General features: G+C 33.2%; 1 non-coding gene across 1 annotated transcript; it reads left to right on the forward strand.

Annotated features, from left to right (window-relative positions):
* The first annotated feature begins 20,122 nt into the window (after positions 1-20,122).
* Positions 20,123-20,229, forward strand: LOC131820196 (U6 spliceosomal RNA). The gene has a single exon (XR_009349514.1). It is a non-coding gene; the product is annotated as a U6 spliceosomal RNA (small nuclear RNA).
* The last annotated feature ends 207 nt before the right edge of the window (positions 20,230-20,436 follow it).

Below are 20,436 nucleotides of genomic sequence, written 5' to 3' on the forward strand. Positions count from 1 at the left end.
CTGAGCATAGAGCCCAATGCGGGACTCGATCCCAAGCCCCTGGGATCATGACCTGAGCCGAAGGCAGAGGCTTAACCCACTGAGTCACCCAGGCACCCCATCGTTATGGTAAACTTTTAAGTCAGTCCTCAGTCTTTGTTCTCCTTCAACACTATGTTGACTACTGTGAGTCTTTGCCTCTCCATATAAACTTTAAAATAAGTTTGTTAATATTAAAAAAAAAGAACTTGCTGGAATGCATTAATTGTATAGATAAACTTGGAAACCAGTGACCTCTTTAGCTTAGCAGGAGATAGACCATGGACATCAGTTGTCACAGTGGTGCCTCTGGCAGAACCTATTGCAAATCCCTAGGCAAAATTAGACCTCAAGGATCTGAGAGAATGTCTAAGAAGTACTTGATACAACCCTTGGGTATGGTTTATTGAAGTGTCCACCTGTCTGAAAGCTGGGGAATCTAGATAAGGGAGGGAAAATTAGTTATGATAAAACATATCAACAAACATCAATAAATTTTGTAAAACTAATTGTCATGGCTCATATACACTATGACCAACAGAGGGACCATCAGAAGGAAAGCATCAGTTATGTTTATTGTGAAAATTTTTTTTCAAAATAAAGCAATGTGAGGGGAAGACACAATGAGAAAATTACCATTTTTTAAATGGTTAAACTTCTTACAAAATGGAATAGGTTTTATATTCTAAGTAGTATATTGAAAAGTAAACCATTGGGGCGCCTGGGTGGCTCAGTGGGTTGGGCTGCTGCCTTCGGCTCGGGTCATGATCTCAGGGACCTGGGATTGAGTCACGCATCGGGCTCTCTGCTCTGCAGGGAGCCTGCTTCCCTCTCTCTCTCTCTCTCTGCCTGCCTCTCTGCCTACTTGTGACCTCTGTCTGTCAAATAAATAAATAAAATCTTTAAAAAAGAAAAGAAAAGTAAAACATTAAAAAATAAAATTTTAATTAAAAAATTATGTAATTTTAAAAAAAGGTTTAAAATAGCAGAACCATTTTTCTTATAACTGGAAAATACATTGTATATATATCTATCAAAAATAACTTGTCATGGGGGCGCCTGGGTGGCTCAGTGGGTTAAAGCCTCTGCCTTCGGCTCAGGTCATGATCCCAGGATCCTTGGTTCGAGTCCCACATCGGGCTCTCAGCTCAGCAGGGAGCCTGATTCCTCCTCTCTCTCTCTGCCTGACTCTGCCTACTTGTGATCTCTGTCAAATAAATAAATAAAATCTTTTATTAAAAAATTTTTTAAAAAATAACTTGTCATGTCTGGAATCAGGAGCATATGGAAAAAATAATATCTGAGGACAATACTTCTGCCATGTTTTGTGCCTTGTTAATATTTTTAACAGTCAGGCAACTTTAAGCTTTATTGAAATACCTGCTACGATACCAGCAGTGCCTTTTGGAGCCCTATGACTATAAAAATTAATTGCAAATATTCAAAATGTTTACTATGGTGTCACTATTTAGGGCCACCACCAAGTATGTTTCAGAAGTAAGCGTAACTGTTACTCTTCCGTAAGGCAAAAGGGCATATATTCAGGAGTTCCATCTGCTGTACCAGGAGGTGAATCAAGTAATGATTTTTGTCTATAAAATAATTCCCTTTTCAATCTAACATTCCTCATTCCACATTATAATAATAAAAACTAGAAGGAGACTAAAACAAACAAACAACTACAACTACAACAACCAGCTTTTCCTTCAGTGGAAAAGTAAATATAACCTTATGAGTAGCCTGAAATTTATTTTTAAATATTTTTAAGATAAACGTTTTTGTTAGAAAACCATATATTTTATATGACTAAGAAATAACAGGCAAAGTTTTATTAACTTCTAAAAAGTCTAGTTACTTTTATTTATCTATTAACTCATCTCTTTATGAAGTAGAACATGATCACACCTATTGTATCTACCCAAGTTTGTATGCTTTGGTTATTTTATGTTTGCTATTTCCTTGCTTAATTTTTACAATATTTGATACATAATAGTATCTTTAAGTCCATCTATGGTTTCACAGAATTTGTTTGAACTTCATAAAAATGTACCATACTTTTTGCACTGTCCTTGTTTTACTTCTCTATTAGCTTTCCAAGATTTATTCACTTTAGAGTGTGTAGCTATCATTTATTTTTATTCCTCCATAATGCTATGTTTACAAATTTGTATTTATCTGTACATTTAAAAATATCTTAATTATATACCATTTCTCATCTCACGTAACACTCATGTTACTTCTACACTTATCAGATATTATGTAACTGAAAACCACAACTCAGCAACAATAGAACACCATTTTTCAAAATTAAATGGCTTACCAGAATTCTTTAATTCTATCCTTTATTTGTATTAGATGACCCTTTATTCTGGTATTTGGCATTGTTCATATGGAGGAAAGCTTATAAGTTGATATTCCATAAATAGAAGGATTTATTATGATTGATTAATTATTTTCATTTAGAATGCATAGAATATGGTTGATTTAATATTTCTTTCTTACCCTCTGCCTGGAACATAGTGCTATCTATGTAATAGCCACTTAAATATTAAGTTAATTACCTAGACTTTAAACTGCATATTAATAGGAATAACATACAGAACTCTTCTCAGATTGGGACACCTGGGTGGCTCAGTCAGTTAAACGCCTGAGCCTTTAGCTCAGGTCATGATCTTAGGGTCCTGGCACTCAGTTCTGCAACAGATTCCCTGCTTAGCCGGGAGTTTGCTTCTCCCTCACCCTGCTGCTACCCCTGCTTGTGCTCTCTCTCACTCACTCTCTTACAAATAAATAAAATTAAAAAAATAAATTCTTCTCAGATAGCTAATATAGAATATCGTCTTTGTATTCATCAAAGGGCAAGTGCCATATGATAATGAAATTCAGACTACTTCAAATTTATTTTTTAACCAGTAAGAAAGTACTAGAAACAAGCCAAAAATGTCTTCAATGAATTAAAGAAATAGATTGATTTTCAATATCTTAATGTTTCTAAAATAAATTGCAAGATTTTTATACTAGATATCAGTGTAAATATTCATTATACAAGGATATTCTAAAAATAAACCCGAGAAAACTACTTGACATATATGATGACAAAAACGAGTTTGACAAAAGTCAGTTTGGGTAAAACTTACAATACCTACCACCTGAAACTCTTGTTCTATAATTTAATTATTTTAATTTACAAAAATACAAAAATAATATATCAGAGTAAGTCTATTGATAGCTTTGAAGGTATGCTCTGGTTGTGCACTGTTTACTATTTAAAGCGGAATCAAATATGTGATGCTTATGGTGTGACTATATTAAAATTCAACAAGTTCAGAAGCATACGAGGAATAGAATAAAGACAAAAGATGACCCTTACTTATCCTAAAGATAGACAATGGTATATATGTGCTAGTTGGGGAGAGAATCCAGTCAGTAGATGGAGGATGTGGTAGTGGAAAAAAAAAGAAACAACGTTTTGGTTGAAAGTTTAGCACTATATTTAACAAAGTGAAATTGTGTGTTAATAGCCTTGAATAAAATCCAAAAAATATTTTCAATTCATTGAAGATTATTTAGGAAAAACTTGAAAAATACAACTTGATAAGGATTCCAATAAAAGATTCATAAGCAATACAAGTTTCAGAATTTTTAGTATATTTTCCCTAAAAAGCCATTTGATTTAAATTAAAAAGAATTCTGTTTACCTGCCACTTAAATAAGAGGAAATTATTTGGTTTTGTAATAAGTCAATAAAATAAATTAACATATTTTTAGAAAACAGATATGCACACTAATTTAAAAAGAATAGTGCTTCATCTGTTCAGCAAACATTTGTAAAATTCCTTGCCATCAGCTAGCTCTGGAGTTCTGCTAGGTGAGTAAGGCCATGTATGTTACTGCTCAGAGTACTGACGCAAAGCAATTGTCCCCTTCACGTCCATTTTTTGCCGTTGATATGTCATGCTATGTTGTTTAGAGATCCATAGATGGCCCTACATGAAGGCCTTTTTTTGTGTGTATATGGGTGACTGTGATTTACCTTTCAAATAAGATGGCTCCTGATTTACAGTGATTCAACTTATGATATATTTGGCAATGATGTGAAAGTGAAAGTGATTCAGTAGAAACTGTACTTTGAATTTTGAATTTGGGTCTTTATAAATTTGGGCCAGTGACATGTGGTGGTGCCATCTTGTGATGCTGGGCAGCGGCAGTGAGCCACAGCTCCCAGTCAGCTAGAAGATTACAGGGGTGAACACCTGATATTCTTACAACCATTCTATATATAACCATTCTTCTTTTTTTTAGTGTAATATTTAATAAATTGCATGTGATATTTGATACTTTGTTATAAAATAGGCTTTGCTTAAGATGATTTTTCCCAAATGCAGGCAAATGTAAGTGTTCTGAGTATGTTTAAATAAGCTTAAGGTAAGCTATGATATTTGATAGTTTAGGGGTATTAAATGCATTTTCAATTTTTTATGTGTTTCTCTGTACATAGCCCCCTTGTAAGCTGAGGAACATCTCTATATGTATATGTCGCCTTGGTATGGATTACATATTATTGGCATGAAACATCTAGAGCAGTACGCGTGCCATATAATTGTCTACAACATCCAACAAGTTTCTTGAAAACTTGTGCCAAAGGGGTTATGTCTTTAACGATTCTTATTTCAGAAGGGTTCTCTCAAACTTAAGATTTTTCAGAAGTTAAGTGAAAATCTGACCAAACTAAACATTTTTCCATTTTCCCTAGTGAGCAAAGATAGCTAAAATCTATCTGCCATTTTCAACACTGTACTCAACGACTGTAATTCTAATTTAAGAACAGATTATTTATATCAAAACCACATGTTGGCCTAATCTTATACAATATTCATAAATCTCACTCAGAGCCTTGGACACTTTTATTTGTTGAGTCTATATGGTACTACGGACATTCATCTTTTTTGACCTCTTAGCTTCATGTATGTCTATACTTTTGAAAATACATGCATCATAGTTCCATTGTAAAATGTCTGGGTTATAAAATGTGCTATGCTATCAAAATGGTAATAAGAACATACAAATGACCTGATGTAATGAACTGGACCAGATTGCCAGATATCACATTTCATACCAGAAAGATTCAGTGGTAAGTTTTAAAATGGCCAGCTATACTTCAACTGAATTATAACTCATTTAACTTCTTTCTTTGTGTACAGTATTATACATTAGTCAGTATTATAGTAAATAAGTACTTTGGACAGATGTAAATATGCTGTAATAAACAATGTTTTTCTTCTTTCTTTTAGTCCTTTTTACTTGTAAGACTAGCCACAAATACCATGCCTCCCCCAAAATAATTTGCAATCCAAATTTATCTCCAAATGAATTTATTGCACAGAAAAAAAATACATATATATATACACACACAGTAGACATGTTCAAAAATAGTTACACAATAGCAGGGCCCTATATGTAAGCTGTATAGTTGTTTTGTTTTGTTTTGTTTTTTTCTTTAAAAAAAAAAAGAGGTTATGTGAAATATTGGAATTTTATTTCCAGGCCTAGTATTCAAGACAGTTAACTACAGTTACGGTGTCAACAGCCTCTTGTTGGCAGTATGATTTTATTGGCTCCATGGAATAACAGCAAGAATTTACTATTGCTTCTTTCTTTTCTGACACACACCGAAAAAAAAATTGGCACATTTGCTCAAGACCAACCAGAATCATTTTAACCTATCAAAATTGATGGGAGGCCTTCACTGCCAAAGTCACTGCTGGGTTTTCACAATTCATTGCAGACAATCTGCTACTCCCATTAGGATAAAGGAGAGAAGAGTCATAATCAGGGAAGAAAGCCGGATTAATACTTGTAATTATCATTGAATTATTTAGCCTGCTATAGGATTATTATTATTAGTGTCATTTGATAATTTTCTCTCATTTTATTAAACAGAACTGTGAGTAATTACCCTACCTAATATTTCTCTGTATTGGATGACTAGCTAGCAAACACTCATGAAAATATCTATTAGCCACACATATAAAATGCTGCATTATGATGCTGTTGAATCAGAACATACCACTACCTGATCCTGTAGCTCTTTGAGGATTTGCAAATCAATTAATTCTATGTTTATTGGATTCTTCCCATACAATTAGAAAATTTATAATAGAGTCCATGAACATTATTAGTTTTACCATTTTAAACCAGCAATCACACTTTGATTTTTACAACAAAAGCAGAAATATAAACACACACATTTCGATCAGTTTTCTGTTAGTCTGTCTGGACTTCAAAATCCTATTCCTCAAGATAATGCACACCAAAGTTCTGGATTAAACAAGAAATTAGATGGCACCTGAACACTTGGTTTAATATTCTCAAAAGGACTATGCAACTTATTTCTTACATAATGACATTGTTTTACAAAGATCCACGCTTTTATAATGTTAGTATTTTTAATAATCAATAAAGTCAATTAATCATGATTAAAAATCAAACATAAAAATTTCTACTTTTTGCTTTTGCCCCCTCCATTTAGAACTTACTTATAGCCTGATAATTCAAAGGTCCCTATGTTTATGAAAATCTGGACAGAAATAGCTCTAAGATCCCATTCAGAACTTGATATTAATCTAAGACTTTTGGCTCCATTTATCCTGAGAGCAAAGAGTAGGACAAAGGATTTGAGTACTGTTAGTTTATCTGGGAGATTACCCAAGGTAGAAAAGAATGGGAAAGTGATACAGTGAAGAAGCAACTTTGTCAAAGAGGTACATTGTTGATATAATTGTTGTGGATAGAAAATGAAGGCTTGCTTTTACTGAAAGGTCCTAAGAAACTTCTTTAAGTTGTCCTCATGAAGACCTGAAAACTGACAATTTTACCTATGGTTCTTATTTCCACTTCACTGAGAGCTGTCCTCAGAGGACATTAACTCTCCTACACTTTTGGGTTGTGTTGGAGACATTCTAAAATGAGAGAGAGAACATGAGATGCTATCAGTGTTAAGTAGCTGCAATTTCCCATGGAACTATCCACCACAGGTTTGGCTATAATCAGGTGTTGGGCCTTGATATCAGAGGGATTTGAGGCAGTATCATTTTAGGTTAATCATTATATCTGAAATTTCCAAAAACTTCAACTGATGAAACTTTGATTATAAATCTATAAATATAACAATAAATCATTCAAATTATTTTCATAGAAATACACAAACAAAGCATCAATTGATTAATATTTACATGTTACAAAATACTGAACTGAAAGAATTTGGTCATAGAACAACGTGTAAGAAGTAGAACTTAGGTTTAGGTTAGAACTCAGGATGCATTTGAGACTCAGTTAAGAAATTGAATGGAGGGACGCCTGGGTGGCTCAGTGGGTTAAGCCACTGTCTTCGACTCAGGTCATGATCCCAGGGTCCTGGGACCGAGCCCCAAATCAGGCTCTCTGCTCAGCAGGGAGCCTGCTTCCTCCTCTCTCTCTGCCTGCCTCTCTGCCTGCTTGTCATCTCTCTCTGTCAAATAAATAAATAAATAAAATCTTTAAAAAAAGAAATTGAATGGATGTCTGACTATCTTATAGGTTTGCTAAAAATCAGTGACTTTGTGTTCACGTGTGGCTATGCAGGAATTTTTAACTTTCTCTAAGAAGTTATTAGATTTGATTATATAAGGGCAGTAAAGGATGGGGTAAAGCAAAGTACAAACCCCATAAAGACAAAGACACTGAGTATGAGAAAAGAGTAATAGATAAGAAGAATCAATGCATTTGAGGAAAATGGGAATTGAAATACACAATGATTGTTGATTTTTTTAGATGGAGAAAACAAAACTAGCTTGCAAGAAGGAAATAACAGAAGACATGTTGTGATGTGATACAGAATCCTGGAAAAGGCAGTAACGTGGATTAAAGGAGTAGGGAGAGCATATCAGGTAATTTGGATAGGAAGGAGTTAGGAGATAATTGCTTGATAAATTTTATATGGCCCACTTAAATGCACAGATTTCTCTTCTTTAATTTATATGGAGAACAGGGTGTCCTTTCTCTTCCCTTTCAGAGCACCAGAGGTGTACTCTTTCAGACTGAAAACCTGAAAAGCTCAGGACTCAGTTGCTTAAGCACAGCTGAGAGGACATATTTCAATTAAGATTTACATTTTGCTGTATGTAGTAGACTGTCAAAAGTGGTTTAACCATATTTTTTCATTTAACAAGAAGACTACAGAGAGTGTTTTCTGGTGTTGGTTCAGAGTCCTAAGAAAGTCAAGTGAAGTATCTTAGAGGTTTTCATGGCTTTTTATTCACAGTTGCAAAAATTGCTGTTGGAGTTCTCACTATTAAGCCCACATTTCTGGCAGAAAGATAGAGGTAAAAGAGAATGATATCTTGTACGACTGATACTTTGTCATATGGTTACAATGTAACTAGAAAAGAGACAATAAAATATTTGATGTTGTTTTAAATTTCCTTGTTGTCAATCCCTCAGTGCTTTCTGATATTAAAGGAAAAAGTAAATGGATATTGACCTGGCAACTATCAACACCTGTCAGTTTCTCTTGGATAACCAATATCTCTATAATCTCTTCTTCCCAGTAAAAAAAATAAAATATATTCATAACCCACACTGTGCCATCTCAAGTTACTGCACCAAGATAAAATTACAACGATTTTCAGTTGTTCCAAATGGACAGAATACCCTTCCTTATGATATCATGTCTTATAAGATAGATAATTGGCTTGCTACCAATCTACCCAGATGTGACTGTGGAAGAGACAGGAAAAAAATAATAATATTTATTCATTCCTTGGGTTGACCCTGTTTACACGGATGCATAACTATTAGAAAAGGTCGGTTTGGGACATTGGAATGAATTTACTTAATGGGTCTGTATGTAATTGGGTTGGAGGAAATTTTTAATTTCTACAAAAATTATTAGAGTTCTATCTTATTCTCTTTTGTTAATTTTCACATGTTAACAAAGCCAACATTTTTGTCTAGCAGACAAGATCTTAAATCCTAACAAAACTCAATTTTTTCCTTTTTTTTTTTAAGTTTGAGAGCCTCATGTTCTCTCATGCTGCTTTAAATACAACTGAAAAAAAAAGGAGCTAAATGGGGCAGTAAGACCAGACTTTTTATTTTATTTATCTTATTTTTAATTAAAAAATTAAAGATTGTATTTATTTATTTGAGAGAGAGAGAGAGCATGAGTGGGGCAGGGGGATGTAGCGGCAGAGAGAGACTGAGAAGTATATTCCGTAATGAGCAGGAAGCCCGATATGGGGCTCGATCCCAGGATCCTGACTGAGATCATGATCAGAGACAAAGGCAGATATATGTGCAAAATCCTTTTTTTTCTGGGAAACAATACTTTACAAGAGATGTTTGAAAAAGTACTGGGGGATCAACTTTAATCGGAGATACAAAAATTTAATTGACTTTTGTAAAGCTACAGGGATCCAAATGATGGGAATCCCAGCCCGTTTAGGTTGTGGACAACAGAGTATTCTTCTCTGTAATATTTTATTTTCTTCCATGTCTACTAACTCCAGTCCAAGTTCACTGATCTCTTTTTAGATAGTGCAAAACATGGCAAAGAATACCAAACAAGTGCCCAATATTCTACATTTATTACATCATTTCTAACTTATAGAAGTGTGTTATCAAGGCTGGTTCTGTGAACGAACCTAGCTATGCTAAAGTGTGTTTTGTTCTCCATGAAATTAAATATGATTATCACACAATTATAAAATACTTGTGTCAATAATTTTTATTCAAATATTAATAAGAGAAGCAGATATTAAAACTAGTTCACATGGTTATTTGGGATATAAGCAGAGTTGTGCAGCAGAAGTGCTCTGGGCCCATAATTTGGGTTATAGAATTTATGTTCTCTAATGAAAAATCACTAACTTGCATTATTGTTACCAAGAATCTTGTGCATTACCATCAGTTTTCTACATTACAACCTCTTGCTCTACAGTTTGTAAATAACTTTTTCAATAGCAAGCTAATAAACGGGGTGACTCCAATGGATTGAGATAATCTCCAGAGTTTCTGCTACATAATGCCCAGGACTCCATTGAAAGGACACCTAAGAATTTATTTTGCCTAAAAATTTGATCATTTTTTTCACTGTCCTTACCTATTTTCCAAACCTAGTCCTTTTGCTTCACCTTTCAGTCTACGGACAACCCTGTATCTGACTGACTTGTTAGTTCTGGGAATGTTTTGCAGATTAATTTGCTTGCCAGAGGTGGTTCCTCTAATTGATGTCTAAGAACCCTAATTAGTTAAGAAAACTTTTTTTTTAACATTTTCATTGCTACTTATTATTATTATTATTATTATTGCTAATATCTCTATTATAAATAATTCACAAGGGCATCTTTCTTTCAAAAAGTACATTTGACTCTGTCAGTGAAAGTGGTAAAGGGATTTGAGAAAATAAGGCAAAGCACTGGCATTATGTGTTAAAACTTTAAATATTATAGACACATTTACTTAATTTCTAATACTGTTGTTGCTTACAATTAAATAAGATGTTTTCCATGAACCATGCATTACAGCAAATATATTGTTTATACAGATTAAATTTTCATCAAAAGGGACGCCTGGGTGGCTCAGTTGGTTAAGCAGCTGCCTTTGGCTCAGGTCATGATCCCAGCATCCTGGGATCGAGTCCCGCATCGGGCTCCTTGCTCGGCCGGGAGCCTGCTTCTCCCTCTGCCTGCCATTCTGTCTGCCTGTGCTTGCTCTCTCGCCCACTCTCTCTGATAAAGAAATAAAATCTTAAAATAAGTAAATAAATTTTCATCTAAAAATTGTAAGTGTATTTTATTGTAGGATCCTGATAAGCATTTTGCAGATGAGAAAAGTGAAATTTAGAAAAGTATGTCTCTTCAAATCCCTCATACAATATCTGGCCTAGATAGAAGGATATACTATCACAATTGAGGAAGATAATTGAGATTACTTAAAATGAAACAAGATGGGATTGGGAGGGAGAGAAACCATAAGTGACTCTTATTCTCACAAAACAAACTGAGGGTTGCCGAGGGGAGGGGGTTTGGGAGAAGGGGTTGGGATTATGGACATTGGGGAGGGCATGTGATTTGGTGAGTGCTGTGAAGTGTGTAAACCTGGTGATTCACAGACCTGTACCCCTGGGGATAAAAATATATGTTTATAAAAAATAAAAAAATTATTAAAAAAAAAATGATAAACTTTACTGTATTGGGTTTTTTAAAAGTTTGCCACAGATTCAGATTCTTTTAAAATATATATCTATTTTGTGTAAAGAGAATGCACTGAGAAGTAAAAAGAAAGTGATATATCAGTGCTACCAACTATGAACAATGAAAGTGTGCAATTTTAAATAAATTTAAATAAATTCCTATTTATTTTATATATTTATAAATTTAAATAAATTCCTATTTATTTATTATTAAAGAAATTCCTCTAACAAACAGTATGTTTTGATGGTTGCTAGCAGGAAAGTGTTGTACTACATGGAAGTAATCAGAAAATGTGATCTAAAAGTCTGCTTTCAAGGGCGCCTGGGTGGCTCAGTGGGTTAAAATTCTGCTTTCAAGAAGCTATAACAGTATGTACTGAGCATTAGCTATTATATGCTATGGATGAATAACTGAAATCTACATTTGAAACTAATGGTACACTATATGTTAACTAATTGAATTTTAAAAAGTTAATTAAAAAAACCACTATTTTATAAAACAATATTCCCAACAGGCTCTTTTGCTTTCAAATATTCACTTTGCAATGAGAGTCATTACTTTTGTCTAGCCAATTCTTACACCACTGTTTATCCCTTCCCTGCTTTATCCCTTCCCAGTATCAATAAAGGCTCACTTGGGTTACCTAGAAGCCATGAGAAAGCTTGTAATAGATCTGGCTGGTTTTCACCAGCAATTTGACCACCATGTGCACAGGGAAGTCTATTGATAAAGGCTTTATTGCAATAAGTTGCAAATACATGGATGATTTTGAATTCTCTTACTTGAGGTCTTGTTTCATGATAATAAATTTAGGGTGGCTTATTGGAATGGATGTTATTAACATATCTTCATAGTTCTAAGTACATGGAATTGTAAAATAGATTAATGAATGTGGCATTACTGACAACTGTCCTCATTTTGAAATCAAATTACAGTGTACTCAGATGAGGAAGCAAAGCAGATTTGGGATTATGAGTGAAATAATTTAAAAAAGTCTTAGGGGTATGATCACACTATTGGGTCATTCAGTAGAAAAATGTCAACTGATTGAGATTCTGTGTTCCCTGATTTCAGAGAGAAGTTAAATAAGTAACACGAGGAGACTAGGAAGCCAAACATAAGTGATAATTTTGTGCCAGGGTGCGTATACATCTGTTTATCTTCTTGCTTTACCACTAAGGTTGCTCCTAGAGGAGAGTTGAAATATGTGTTGGAGCTAATCTCTGTGGATTACACAAGAAACCACATCCTACAGCTCTCCCTGAAACACCCCTTATGATTTCAATGTAATTTGGTTTTTGCATTTTTAGAAATAACAAAATACTTTGCAAACTCATCTACTTTATTACCACCCCAAGTGAGTCAGCTGATTCCACATTTTAACACAGTGACAGTCACAGAGGAATGGAGGAATGAGTAGAGTTATCAATATATGTGCTTTTAAGAAGTATGACAGGGTAGCAGCTATTTCCAGGAACCAAAACATGGGTCAGCAGCTATGCAGGAAAAGTGATGGAATAAATGACTCATTTCAGAGGAGTTCTATAACATATTAGTTCTATAATGTATCTTCAGCACCCAATTACGCGCTTTGATCTAAAGATAAGGATTTACAGTTAAGGTCCCATTTATGATTTGACTGGTAGGGTCTGAATCATTTTTACTATTGTTTTGACTATTACTTGAAACCTATAGTAGTACTTGGGATATGTGTTGTGTATTCTGTGAACATGTGCTATTTTTAGATTAGATAACTTCTGTCTCGAACCCCTGTTAATTTGTTTGTTTCTGTTTATTTGATAGTGGTTTCAGTAAATGGATATATCTGAAAAATTGCAAAGCCACTATTAAAATAAGTTATTATGATATATAGCATGGAATTGCACATTCCTCCTTTGAATCCGACAGAGCTTCACCATATCCTTAACAATTTGGGAAAAACATGCTATTATTTTTCTTTATAAAATTTCTCCTGTTAGGCTGTGATGGTTGTCATCAGCAGTAACTCCTCTTAAGGCTTTGTCAAAAGAGTTGAAAAAATTGGAAAGGTGTGAATGAAGCTGTTTGCTGAATATAAAGAAAAGAGCATTGAAGTACAATTCACACTCTTACTTCTCCTTCTATGCTTTCAGATGTTTGACATTTGAAAATTTTGCTTTTAGGAGAGATGCCCTATATAATTCTTACTTTAAGGAGCAAGTTGCTTTTATAATTTTTTAATTGTTCTACCATTCAAGTATTTCCATTTAAATTAAATTCAATACCATTTAAAAAAAATCAAAAGTGCAGCCAGTATTCAATTCCTGGGCTAAATAATTTTAGAAAGCTTTGTGTTATTGAACCTACAGGGTTTTTCTGTTGTTTTAACTCTTTCTTTCTGTGATTTTTCCCATTAGTCACGTAAGGGACTGCAATATAACAGACATGGAGGATAAAGAAGGACTGAATAGAACAATCCTTGGCCTCATGAAGTTGAGAATCTAGCAAGGGAGTCAAACAATTCAATCATTCAGAGACAATTTATGGAGTGCCAGGCCTAAGATGAGCACAACAAAACCCCAGCACAGAGGAATCATTTTAGTGGGAGAGATAGATAATAGGTAAGCCAACTTAAAAAAAAAATCGTACTGGTTTTTCTTTAATAGTGATGCATATTTGAACTAAATTAGCACATTTTAAAAAGAGCAGTGATTGAGAAGAGGCTTTTTAACTGAGTGGTCCGAAAGGGCCTCCCTGAAAAAGTCTGTTTTGAACAGATTTCTGAATAATATCAGCTAGGAAGCTGCGTAAAAATCTCAGGGATGGGTGATTTTTCCAGTCAAAAAACTGTAAAGGCTCCAAAGTCACAATAGAGCTATAAGTTTCTCTAATAAAGTAACTTCTGACAAAGAATGAGAAGAAATAACTAACCCAGGTTTGAAAGAAAAGGGACAGACTTCCTATGGAATTCATATTTAATTAAAGCTCTAAAGGACAAAAATACAATAGAGCAAAATTCTGGTCACGCTGATATACCTAATGAAAGTTCATAAACAAGGTGTGGGTAGCAAAGAGTGTGTGGGAATGTTGGTAAGAACAGTGGGGAAGAGTCATCCCTGAACATGTTCTTAAATGAAGCAATTCTTGTGTTGTTTTAAAGGGTAAATTGGAGTTTGCCTAAGTGATTAGAGAAGGATGCCTCAGCTTACGGAAGTTCAAAGCCATAACGATGTGATAAACTACTGCAGACATTTTCATGTATATTTGTTGTTGCTTCTAGTAATGGTGATCTAAAAACTCCTACTTAAGACAACTAATAATCCAGACAAAATAGCTTTTAAAATTAAAAATATCAGAATGATTATAAAAATTAAGGTTGGGATTACTGGGCCAAAATACGAAATACAATGAGAGCCTAGAGATATATGCCCTGAAGCCATTTTAGCTATGAGAGCATTTGAAACTGCTAAAACACACTGAGCTGTGTTGTTAATAGACTCTTGATACTAGAGAAACAAAATTCAAAATCCAGCAGCAATCAAATTTGAGGACTTTGGTACAACCCAAATTTAAGTTGAGATCCCCAAAGCACAAGAAGAAGCAGAAATAAGACTATAGCCTACCATGCCTTCTGTGTAAACTGAGAAAGTCAATCACTGAATTTGGAGTATGATTGTCTTGTAGAGTCTCAGATATAAGAGAAAATCCTGCCAAGGAGGACCATACCATTATTATAGCTCTTAATTATCCCTACTCAATAAGAGTTTCAAATATAATGTCTTGAACATAGCAAAATGTAACAAAGCACACAAAGAAAAACCATTAACAAGATTTGATAGACAAAATGGGATTAAGTATGATGTTAAAATGATCAATAAAGATTGTAAAATGACTTTATTTTTTGCTCAAAGAAATGAGAGGGGAAGCAAATTGAACAAAAAACTGAAACTAAAAATGATATTGAGAAAGGTTTTATAAATGAACCAAATGGATACTCTAGAACTTTAAAGATATGACAGCTAATTTAAGATACCACAGGGGTGCCTGGGTGGCTCACTTAATTAAACCTCCAATTCATTTTCCTTTTTTTTTTTAACACCTTAATTGTATTTTATTTCTTTCATTTTGGCTCAGGTCATGATGTCAGGGTTGTGAAATAGAGCCCAGAGTTGGGCTCTGTGCTGAGCCTGGAGCCTGCTTAAGATTCTTTCCCCTTCTTTTTCTATCCCTCCCTGCGCTCTCACTTGCTCGCTCTCTCTTGCTTGTAAATAGATAGATAGATAGATAGATAATAGACAAAGCAAAATAAAAGCAGATTATGAAAATAAATATAAAGATTTTGAAATGAAAACAAGTTCAAAATAAAATAGAGAAGACCTACACAGCTAAAAGTTCATTCAGAATATCTACTATTAAAGAAGTCAGTATGACACAAATCAAAAGATTTGAGCATGTACTTTACAGAAAGGGTAATCCAAATGGCCACTCATATATAAAAACTGTTTATCTTTATTATGAATCTGGAATTAAATTGAATTAAATTAAAAATAAATTAAAACCTAAAATGACATACTATTACACACTTACCATATTGGGCAACAGTAAAATTGTCTTGCAAGAATGTGAAAGAATGAAAGTGCCCATAATAAAAACATTTGAGGTAAGTTGGACAATATTTAGAAAACTTAAAAAACTTAAATAAAGATTTGGTCCATTCCTAGAAATACAACATGGAACTAAATGAATATTTTCACCAGGATATGCACACAGATGATTATAGCTATTTCATTCATAACGGCAGATCAGTAGTGGTCTATTTGCACAATGTTACATTAAATAAGAGAGAATATTAACAAACTGGGAGGAGGGGCTAGGTTGTTATCATAAACAGATCTTCTATGGTGCTGATTATGTTCTATTTCTCAAAATCTTAAGTTAAAAAAGTTTTCAAATATATATCTAGATAGATAAATGATAGATAGACAGATATCCCAGAAGCTGCAATGCTAGGCTAAGACCAGGCTTTAAAGGGCTTTTCTATACTCTACTAAATACTTGAAACCATTCATTATATCATAGCTCAGTGTTCAAATCTCCATTTGTTTCCTCAGTTTCCTCATATTTATCTTAAGGTGACCTGATCCAGACTTTTGATCACCTTTGTCTAAATATTTCTATTTTAACAAAGTCCTTTTGAACACTGAGAGACTAAAACGTAGAAAAATACTCTGATTGTTATCTCACTAGAGTGCAAAATATATAGTTACCCATTAACTAATGATATCCATGTCTACATTAGATCCATGACATTTTTAATTCTTGGGAGCTTTTGGTAAATGAAGCTTTAAGCCATCACCACATGAATAAAATTAAAGAACTAAATGAAAACAGGCCAAGTATTTACAGAGTAATAGAATGTGCAGTGGAAAGAGTACAATTCTGAAATCATAAAGCCTAAATTAGTGTGATGCATCTTTACTAGCCATGTAATCATAAACCAGTTATCTAAATGTGTTAGCCTCAGTTTTTTCACCCATGAAATGGTGATGATAATACTTATTATGCAGAGTTGTTGTGTGGATGTGATGAAGCATGGAGCATGAGTGTCTCATATTCCATGCTAAAATGATAGCTATTTTTATACTTATAATAAATTAAATTGTTCAAAATGGTAATATTCATTTATATTGAGGCATTGTATTGACTATTCACAGACACATTTACCAAAATAAATTTCATTTTACTTTACCCCCTCTGAGGATATATATTCCCTAATTCAATATGAATCTCATTATGAATAATAATTATCATAATAAATATGCTGATTTTTCTTCTATTTATTTTTAGGGAAGTATCCTTTACTGTTGGACATAAGGAAACTTAAGCAAGTCTGTCTTATTCAAAATTTGCATGCTGCTTTCTTATGAAACTAGATTATAGAGTTGTATGAAATAAATTCATGCAGTTAAGACATTTATGTTTGGAAAACTGGGTGGTCAGTTTAGTATTTCAAAAGAAGATTTTAAATTTAAACCTTAAAACTGAGCTCTTTCAGCCTTATTTATAGGCCATCCTTCATGCTTCATAAGTACTCCTTCATTGTAAACTAAGTAATAGTTTTTGTCACAGTGTATATAACGAAAATGGATTTTATATTCTATTATTTCAGAGTTCGTTGCAGTTTCTACTTCCTTACTTCCTTTTTTGAAAAATAGATTAATTCTACAAAAAGTTTTTTCCAGCTTTATTGAAAAAAAAAAGACATATTATAATTTGTAAATGTAAGAAATGATTTCTTATAACATTGCAAACTTTTAACATTGTGTAAATTTTGTACAATTTGATAAATTGGTATACATCTTTATTGCAATATAATCTACATAAAAATGTTAATACATCTATCTTGTATAGTTGCCACTGATTTTTATGCATGTATCGTAAGGAATTTTAAGATCTATTCTCTTAGCAACTTTTATGTATATAGTATAGTAGAGATAAACTTCAGAGGTCTTGTGGGTTTTGTTCCAGACTGCCTCAATAAAGTGATTATCTCAAAAAACTAAGTCAAATTATTATTTTTTTTGGTTTCCCAGTGCAAATAAAAATTACGTTTCCCAGTGCATATAAAAAATAAACACTATACTCTACTGTTCCAAAGCATTATGTTTTTAAAGAAAAACCATGTATATACCTTAAGTAAACTAGTTCTGAGTTTTCAGTGGGTCATAATTACTGATCACAGATCACCATAACAAATACAATAATAATGAAAAAACTTGAAATATTGCAAGAATTACCAACATGTGACAGAGAGACACAAAATGAACAAATGTTGTTAGAAAAATGGTGGCAGCAGACCTCTTTTATACAAGATTGCTATAAACTTTCAACTTGTAAGAATGTGATATATGCAAAGTTTAATAAAGGGAAGCACAATAAAAATGTATGTATATATTATTAACTATGATCATCATGCTGTACATTAGATCCCCAGAACTTTTTCATATTATAGTTGCAAGTTTGCACCCTTTGACCACCTTACTCCACCCCAGGTTCACCCCTTGTCAACTCAACTCTACGTTTCCATTAGTTTGCCTTTTCCTCAGATCCTGTATGTAAGGGATATCATAATACATAAATTAAAAAAATATATAAAATCTTTGAAATATTTCACTTAGTATAACACCTTCAAGATCCATCCATGCTGTTGTAAATGGCAGTATTTCTTAATTTTTCATGGTTAAGTAGTATTCCATAGTATATTTTAACCATACTTATTTTATTCATTCATCCATTAATGGATATTGAAGTTATTTCCATCTCTTGCTTAGAGTTAATAATTTTATAATAAACATAAGAGTGCAGATATGTCTTTGAACAGTGACTTCGTTTCCTTTAGATATATACCTAGAAGTGGGATTACTGAATCATATGGTATTTTTACTTTTAATAATATGAATAATATCCATACTGTTTTCCATACAAATTTATATCCCTAGCACAGTGCATAAGTTCCCCATTTTCCCCAATATTTACCAAAATTTGTTAGTTTCAATTTTTGGGTAGTATATATTCTAATAGGTAGTAATATCTTGCTGTGTTTTTCAGAGGTAAACAACAACAACAACAACAACAACATAATGACTTTGTCCTGAGTTTTTTACATTGAGCACTTTTTAATGCTCCTGTTGGTCATTTATATAACTTTTTTGAAAAAAAAAAAGTCTATTGAGATCCTTTTGCTATTTTTTAATTATATATATTTTTTCTATTTGTATCTGTTGGTTATTAACCTCTTTTCAGATATAAGATTTGTAAGTATTTTCTTACATTCTGTGGATTGTGTTTTCATTCTCTCTCTCTTTTTTTTTTGGCAATGCAGAAACTTTAGTTTGATGTAGTACCATTTATTTATTTTTGCTTTTTTTTTGCTTGTGTTTTTGGTCTGGTATCCAGAAAACTATTGGCAAGACCAATGTCAAGGAGAATTTTTCCTATGTTTTCCTTTAGGAAATGTAGTTTCATGCATCACCTTTAAGTCTTTAATCTATTTCAAGTTAAGACTTATGAGTGATATAAGGTTCCAGTTTTACTGTTTATGTGACTATTCAGTTTTAAATATCATTTTTTGAACAGACTATCTTTACCCATTACATATGTTGGCCCCTGTCAAATATTAGGTGACTATGAAAGGATTTATTTCTGGACTCTCAATTCTGTTCTACTTGTTTATGGGTCTTTTTTTATGCCAGTATACTTTATTGTTTTGAGCATGAGGGCTTTGTAGTATAGTTTCAAATCAAGAAGTGTAATTTCTCTTCTTCATTCTTTCTCAGAACTGCTTTGATTATTTGTCGTCTTTTATGGTCTCATATAAATTTTAGGATTCTTTACTTACTTCTGTAAAAAATTATATGGATTTTTTTTAAGATTTTTAATTTATTTATTTGACAGAGAGAGATGACAAGCAGGCAGAGAGGCAGGCAGAGAGAGAAGAGGAAGCAGGCTTCCTGCTGAGCAGAGAGTCTGATGCGGGGCTCGATCCCAGGACCCTGGGATCATGACCTGAGCCGAAAGCAGCGGCTTAACCCACTGAGCCACACAGGCGCCCCTAACATTGGATTTTTGATAGGAATTGGATTTACAGATGGTTTTCGGTAGTATGGACATTTTAACAATGTTAATTCTTGCCATTCATAAATATGAGCTATCTTTCCGTTTGTGTCTCCTTCAATTTCTTTATCAATGTCATAGTTTATGGAGTACAGATCTTTCATCTTCTTAGTTAAATCTATTCCTAAGTATTTTATTATTTTTGATGCTATTGTGAATTAGATTGTTTTCTTTATTTTTTCAGATAGTTCATCATTAGAGTGTTAAAATGCTCCTGTCTTGTGCTTACTTTGGCAGCACATATACTAAAATTGGAATGATGCAGAGAAGATTAGCGTGATCACTAAACAAGGATGACATGAAAAACTGGGAAGCATTCCATATTAAAAAGAAATGAAACAAAACAAAATTCTTGTCTGTTATATATTGATCTTGTATTTGGCAGCTTTACTAAATTTGTTTATTCAAAATTTTTTGTGAAGTTTTTAGGATTTTTTAACATGTAAGTTCATGTTATCCAAAAAAATAAAATTTTACTTCTTCCTTTTTTTTTTTTGGAGTCTCTTATTTCCTTGTGTTCCTTGTTTCTCTGGCT

Source organism: Mustela lutreola, chromosome 17 (assembly GCF_030435805.1).
Source record: "Mustela lutreola isolate mMusLut2 chromosome 17, mMusLut2.pri, whole genome shotgun sequence".
NCBI classification, from domain to species: domain Eukaryota; kingdom Metazoa; phylum Chordata; class Mammalia; order Carnivora; family Mustelidae; genus Mustela; species Mustela lutreola.